Raw genomic sequence first — 7,757 nt, forward strand, 5'->3', positions numbered from 1 at the left:
ACTTTAGCCTGCAGTGGTCGATTAACAACTAACTTACGGTAATTAAACTTTACACTTGACATTTTAAATTCATAACGCTGCAAACCATTAAACATATTTAGCTGTTAATAAAGACTAATGTCTTAATGAGCTCATGAGTTGTTGAATACAAGTGATATCTACATCTGAGGGAATAAATCAAATATAATATAAAATAGTTTATTAATATAGCAGTTATTTTGCTTACACTCTCTGATCTCACATCTCTTATTTCAGTTCCTCTACAATCATGGTGCTGCAATGTATTTTTTTTTTTGTAGAGAACAGACATATGTGTCCTGTAAATCAACATAATATTCATTTGAAAAATGCAGACTGCATGTTTATGATAAATATTTGTTTTCTTGAACACGGTTGGGGGGGTCGGTTGGTCTTCTGCTAAACTGTGTACAATCTCAAAGTGTTTAACATCAATACTTATGGTAGATAATAATGAATAAACAGGCGTATGAATTATTAAAGTCCAAATACAAATCAAACAATGAATAATGATAATTAAGGAATGTGATTTCATTATTCTTATTTAAATATACATTTAAGATAGATATCACTTTTCATGATAGGGGTGTTGTCCCCTTCTTCTCACGTGGTAGAATGTGGATATTATTTACATAAGTGGGTACTTTAGTGCTTTACCAGTAAATGTCTGGGTGGGTATAACCAGCTTTACCTTCCCACTCACTATTTCTGCTTTAAATGCATATCTATAATTACATTGGGAGTCCCCACTCAGTCTTGGTGTGATAATGTGAAAGACACTCTCTGCTCCTGTCTATCACTCTGCTGTAAAAGTGAGATGTTGAGACGCAGTGTACAAATTGATGTCTAACCCTCAGAGGATACAAAAAAAGCCTTGTCAAAAAAAAGATTTTCTCTGCACTAGATAAAGCTTTGTGAAAAGTCCCTTTGCAGACTAACTGCTGCTTACTTACAATCACTGAGCACTAATGACCGTACACTTTAAAAGAACACAAAACAAAAGAAATGAAGACGAAATTAAAAGGTCCTAAACCATAATTCAATATTCTATGATGCATATGAAGGTACTGTTGACTGTGAAGGTTTATCATGGTGAGTGGAAATAATGAGGGACTTTGTTACCCAATGATTATATATATAACTGCTTCTGAACATCCATAAAGTGTGTTCAGATAACTCAATCTCTCAACTCCATACTGAGGTACAGTACATCATAAGATAGCACCAACATGTTAGGCTATAGGCTCATAATGACCAAGGTGCTCCTGAAACCAGAGTGAAGTGAATTAAGCATGGGCAAAAAAGTTAGATTAAGGAAAGTAAATATTGAGTTTGGAGAACATTCCAGTGACAGGTTCATTTCTTCCTCTACAAGAAAGTTTTTTTGAGTTGGTAAGTAAGTGAAAATGTGCAGCTAGGCAGACATTAATGAATAAAAGAACTCAGACAGGGTGATCAGGATCCTGATGCAAAGCGGTTGATGTAACGTAACTTTAAATGAAGTCAGCACTGATCGAGGTTCCCTTTTGTGTTTACTTCCGGTCTGCTTTCTTTTGCTGTTCCCTTTAGTGCCTACTTCCCATTTGTCTTCTTCTGCTGTTCCCTTTAGTGCTTACTTTCTGTCTGTCTTCTTTTGCTGATTTCGCTATCATCCAGCGCTCTGTCTTTTAACCTCTTTCCTTCTCTTGTGCTCTTTTTCTTTACCTACTGGGGACAGATTAGCCATCATGAATGTCCGAATTGACCAATCAGAAACAAGCATTTAACTAGATCTTATCAATTGAATTGATACCTGAAGAAACAGGAACATGTCACTTTGATGCTTGAAATTAAAACATTTTTACATCCTAGTCAGTGGAATGATGTGCATTTCTAATTTCCCAAATAAAAAGACTGCATTTTTAGAAACAATTTGTCACATCATTTATTATTTGCAAGGAACTCAAATTATAAAGACGCCTTTGCTGTTGTCTTACTTGGCATAACTTGCAATATAAAGGCTGTATAGTTTTGCAGCAAACATACAATACAGTATACAGCACCATTGTAATCACAAGTTAGGATATAGTCCACTCCTCTCATTTCATTAGCTGCACAACAGTGACCTGTCATGGTGTTAAAACCAAGCAGAAGCACAGATATAAAGTTAATGCTGTGTCCAGCGAGGATGCACCCAGAGGAAATGGAAGCTGTGACAGACAATGACTTACAGCAGGGGTGGGGAACCTTTTTGACATCAAGGGCCGTATCAAATTTTGGAACTTGTTTCGGGGGCCGCACTCTTTTTAGGCCTTTAAAAATAACTCATATGTCATACAAAATAGTGTAATGTATGTATGTGTGTGTGTGTGTGTGTGTGTGTGTGTGTGTGTGTGTGTGTGTGTGTGTGTGTGTATGTATAATAAAGATTCTTTAGCACAAGCAGAGGACAAACTCATTCTGAAAACTTGAAATGAACTGCCTGTGCAGTGCGGTATTTCGGCTGTTTGGCTCATGAATTGGTTCATGTAGCCTATATGAGCAGTCTTTCTCGCTTCTGCAGAAAATTAATGAAGGACGATAATGAAGGTCATTTCCCTTGCAAAAGGCATGAGTATGTGTATGTACAAACATAGCCTGCATTAGGAATAAATGTGTGCCAAAGCGCAGACTCAAGCAGAGTTGATCAAGGTATAGCCAAAACTGGTTTATTCTAACATCAGCGGAACGCAACAGAACATCAAACAGACGTATAAAATATCAACAGCTATCATAATACTACACATAATAATAATAATGTTAATAATATAATAATAATAATCTTCAAATAGTTAACAGCATGGATAACAGCATGGATTGGCACAGTAGCTATGCACGTACATTAACAGCGCGCAGCTGACTAACGCAGCAGAGCATCAAACAGACGTATAAAATATCAATACTTACATCATACATAATACCACATTAATAATAATAATTATAATAACAATAACAATAATAATAATAATAACAATAATAATAATAACAATAACAATAATAACAATAATAATAACAATAATAATAATAACAATAATAATAACAATAACAATAATAATAATAACAATAATAATAACAATAATAATAACAATAATAATAATAATAACAATAACAATAATAATAATAATCTTGAAATAGTTTTTTAGAGGAAATGTGCAAGAGTCAGTTTTGAGAAGAATTGCTCACAGCAGTAGGTTGTGCCAAATACAGACGCAAATCTCAGTGCATGTCTCCTGAGAACAGGAAAATCTTCAGCAGGCACATACAGTTTATAGAACTCAAGCAGAGGGAGGTTGTTGTAGCTACTTTGCTTTGAGTTAGTCATTGCTTTGCAGCTCAATGATTTCGAGTTGCAGTTTGTCAGGCACGTCAGCTGGTTCCACATTAAATGGAGTTGCTAAAATGTTGAGTTCGTTCATCTTACTTTTAATGTCTTGAAACCTGTCACCAAACTCTCCGCACTCTGCTGCATACTCAGATGTCATAGCAGGCTTCTGATCTTGCAAAGTAAGAAAGTGCACGCTGTTGCCCTTTACCAGTTGCATTTGCCACGCTTTAATTTTGCTTCAAATGACTTAACATGGGAGACTATAGCACTGAGAAGCTGGTTGGGGTCTTGGAGCTTGACGTTCAGCTCAGAAAGGTGTTTGGTGATGTCCACCATGAATGGCAAATCACACAGCCACTTGCTATCACTGAGTTCATTTACAGGCTTGCCCTTCATTTCCATGAATTGTTTTACTTCTTCCCTCAATTTGTAAAACCGTGCGAGCATCTCCCCTCAACTCAGCCATCGCACCTCACAATGGTACACCAGATCTCCGTATTCTGACTCAAGCTCACTTAGAAGTTTCTTAAACTGGTGGCTATTCAGTCCTCTGCTTTTTATGAAATTGATGGTGGAAACGACAGTTGACATCACATTACTGAGCTTCAGGGAATGTGCGCACAAATTCTCCTGATGTATGATACAGTGGCATACAACTAACTCACTTGGATCTAGGTTTTGACGGCTCATTTATTTTCTGATCAATGCGGTTGATCCCTTTTGCCCGCCGACCATGGCTGGAGCCCCATCTGTCGCAAGGCCACTTAACTTTTCGAATTGAAGTTGAAACTCCTTCATAGCTGACATTACTTGCCCAAATAAATCCGCACCTTTGGTCATGCCATGTATGGCTTGCAGTCAAAGCAATTCCTCCGTTACATCAAACTCTGCAGTAATCCCACGCACAAAAATGGCTAATTGGGCCATATTCGTGATGTCTGTTGTCTCATCAAAGGCTAGTGAAAAGAACTCGAAATTCTGTGTTGTGTCTTTCAATGGTTGTCCAATATTCACTGCCATATCCGTAATCCAATCCGCGACAGTTCTTTGCGATAAACTTACGCTTTGGAACAATTTGACTTTGTCAGGTGCAAGCAGTTCTGCTGTAGCAACAAGACACTCCTTCACAAATTCCCCATCGGAATGAGGTTTCAGCTTCTTGGCGATGAACCACATAACTTGCATGCACAATGTTTTCTCTCTCCAAATTTGTCCTGGTGAAAGCTGCTTGTTGGGCACCCAAACTTCACTTAAGTGTGTCTATTTTGTCCTTGTGTGACTGACCCTGCCATTCTCTTAGCCTAGCAGGTTTCGTACTGCAATGACGTTCCAGGTTGGTCTTTTTCATTACAGCGAGCGATTCTCCACACACAAGGCAAACTGGCCTGCATCTTACTTCAACAAACGGACAAACATTCGGTAAGTTATGTCACTTTTGATGCAAAGGTGACATTGTTTGAGATGTCCTTGTTATGACAACTTGACATAAACCAAGACAACAAAACCTGTCATAAACATGTCATAGCAGACGTCCATATATGACGGTTTAATGTCGCGCTAAGATATCAAGCTAAACGTTTTTTTTAAGTTTGACAGTTAGGTCTGCTATGACATGTTTATGACAGGTTTTGTTGTCTTGGTTTATGTCAAGTTGTCATAACAAGGACATCTCAAACAATGTCACCTTTGCCTCAAAAGGGACATAACTTACCGAATGACACTTAACGTCAACTGTCATAAGTACTCATTAATGTTCAAGACAGGTGTCATGTCATGGTTATGACAATGTTATGTCAGTCTTATGAACAGCCATTCAAGAAAAGTGTTACCAAAAGTAATCCTCAGTCAATTTGTCTTGAAAAACACGACATTCATTGTCAACCTTTCGTTTCTTGGCGGAAGTCATGTTAGCCGTCAACGGTTAGATTTAGAAATGACACTGTGACTTGTTTAGGCTACGTCAGCGTGATCCTCAACATTCAAAAGTAAACAAAAAGAAAACTAAATTTTTTCTCCTTCTCGTACAAATTCTTCCTCCACTTATGCTTGTAATTTATTAACATTTAATTTAATATTATTAAAAATATATTTTTTTATTTTTTTTCTTGTCTCCGCGGGCCGGATGAAAGGCTTTGGTGGGCCGTATACGGCCCGCGGGCCGTACGTTCCCTACCCCTGACTTACAGTATCTCAGTACTGGACTGAGGTTACTGCTGTGGCTGCTGTCTGAATGAGTTATGTTGTACACATTCTCACATTAGTCTACATGTCTGCCTGCAGTGTGAGGCCAGCCTGCAGCAGGCATTTACAAGTATTTACAAGAGTACAGGAACACACAGAAAGCAATGTGCTGATGCCTGACGTAAAAGCCCAAAGGTATAATAAGAAAGAGGTCATGGAACAAGGTCATTCTACCCAAGGTCTCTGCTTTGACAGGCTCTGAATGAGCCCTTGTTTATGTTAATTAATACTAAAAATAGACATGTCATGCACAGCGCGAAGAAGTTGTCAAGCTGAAGGACTGAATACCCAGGAGAAAAATAAAAGATGAGTTGAAGGCACTCAACTATGGCGGAGAGGAGGCCTCTGAACAAACTGTCCATCATGGATGCCCCCCCCCTCTCCACCTGCAGCTGGACAGACAGTGGAGCTCCTTCTCCAACAGACTGCTCTTTGCTGTAATTTGGCCCTTCAATAGTGTTTCCTTTGTCAGATAGTTTATAGATTTTTTTTCATCATGTTCAACTTTTATATTTTCAATTTTTTAGTTCAGTTTTATGTTCTATTTTGAGATGTTTATTTTGTATAATTGTTTATCTTCTACTCTTTATTATTTCTAATTATGTGCAATACTTGTTTTTACATTCTGCTGCAAGGAAAACATTTCCCAATTTGGGATTAATAAAGTATATCTTGTCTTTTATCTTGTCTTTAAATCAGCTAATTGGTTCGGGGGAGCAGTCTGATCCAGCTAGGTGACTCAATAATATATGTAAGGAAATATCAATTGATGTTTTGTCCTTCCAATCTCAAACTTTTCCTATGTTCAGTATTTGATGACAGATGTAAATCAGAGATATCATATATTACACATAAAGCAGCTGTGCTTCTGTGATGCAGCTACTCTAATCATGTCTCCTACCTTGATGCGTTTACCTGTTGGGGAGAGCGGAGGATTGAAGGTAATGACTGCCAGTCAGTGTTGATTGGTGAGCAGCTGTGAAGCCCAGGGGATGCTCCGAGATCTGATGAAATCTTTATCAAGGACATTTACTCTGCGAGGCCACCAGGGGCTAATTAGCACAACCCTCAGCTAGAGGGAGAGGCAAAGAGAAAAAGAGCCTGTGGATTAATAAATCATGCAAGCCAAGTGTTCATAACGCTCAAAAAGAGCTTAATTAAACATTATATATGATATGTGCTGGGATCTGTACACGATTGCGATTCACAAGCTGTTGATAAAAATAATATAAATGCTGGGTGTATGATGCAGATTTCAAAGCTGTTTGATGATGAGCAGTACATCAAGGAATACGAAATGATCAGGCCGGGTGGCAGGGTGGTCAAAAACATCAATACAGTGTCAGCAGCTGGGATTAACTAGAATCTCTTTCTTCTTTCCCTTTCAATTGTCATTACAGTGCTCGGCAGGCCTAGGAACTACACCCACTGGATTATTCTGGGCCCCTTTACACAGAGGGCCTGAGCTGTTCAGCAGTATAGGAGCCCCGTGTGTTACAGCTGTACGGTGTGTCAGGGAGTGGAGATCAGGATGGTGGATTGGATGTTGAGAGCTTTCAGTTTAGCACAATATCTGTTCTTCGCTACTCTTTTTGTTTGTTTCACATCCCCTTTCCTCAAGTTGTCTTTTTTTCATTATAACTCAATTCTGGTATCCAATGTGGTAAATAAAAACAGAAATCAAATTGAAATATGTTTCATGCAGGAAGTTTTACATGCCCTCACAGCAAAGTTTATATGGTAGCCCGGGCTTGTTCGAATTAATTCGTTTGTTCATCAAAATGTCACACTGTGTTATTGTGATGTCCGACTGTGAGTTAATGAACTGATGTGGGGGGTGTCAGAGATATTTTATTATTTTACATTGTTTTATATACACTATTTATCCCTCCTGTCGTGTTCGTTTCTCCCCCCTTACTTTGGTGGTTCCAGTCAAATGTTACCCAGTCTGTTTAAACTGCTCTTACATTAACACAAAAAACATTCATCATCACAACTTCATATTTAACACGATTTGAAGCACTGAAAGTGATGATCAGCATTTTTATGTAATGCCTACAGTGGAAGGATATCATAAGGTGTTGAGGCAACCAAATGTAAAACACAATCTTTATGATGGATGAAAGTAGTAAAACAGTCAGATTTGACCAGAACA

This window comes from Eleginops maclovinus, chromosome 15, assembly GCF_036324505.1.
Source record: "Eleginops maclovinus isolate JMC-PN-2008 ecotype Puerto Natales chromosome 15, JC_Emac_rtc_rv5, whole genome shotgun sequence".
Classification (NCBI taxonomy): domain Eukaryota; kingdom Metazoa; phylum Chordata; class Actinopteri; order Perciformes; family Eleginopidae; genus Eleginops; species Eleginops maclovinus.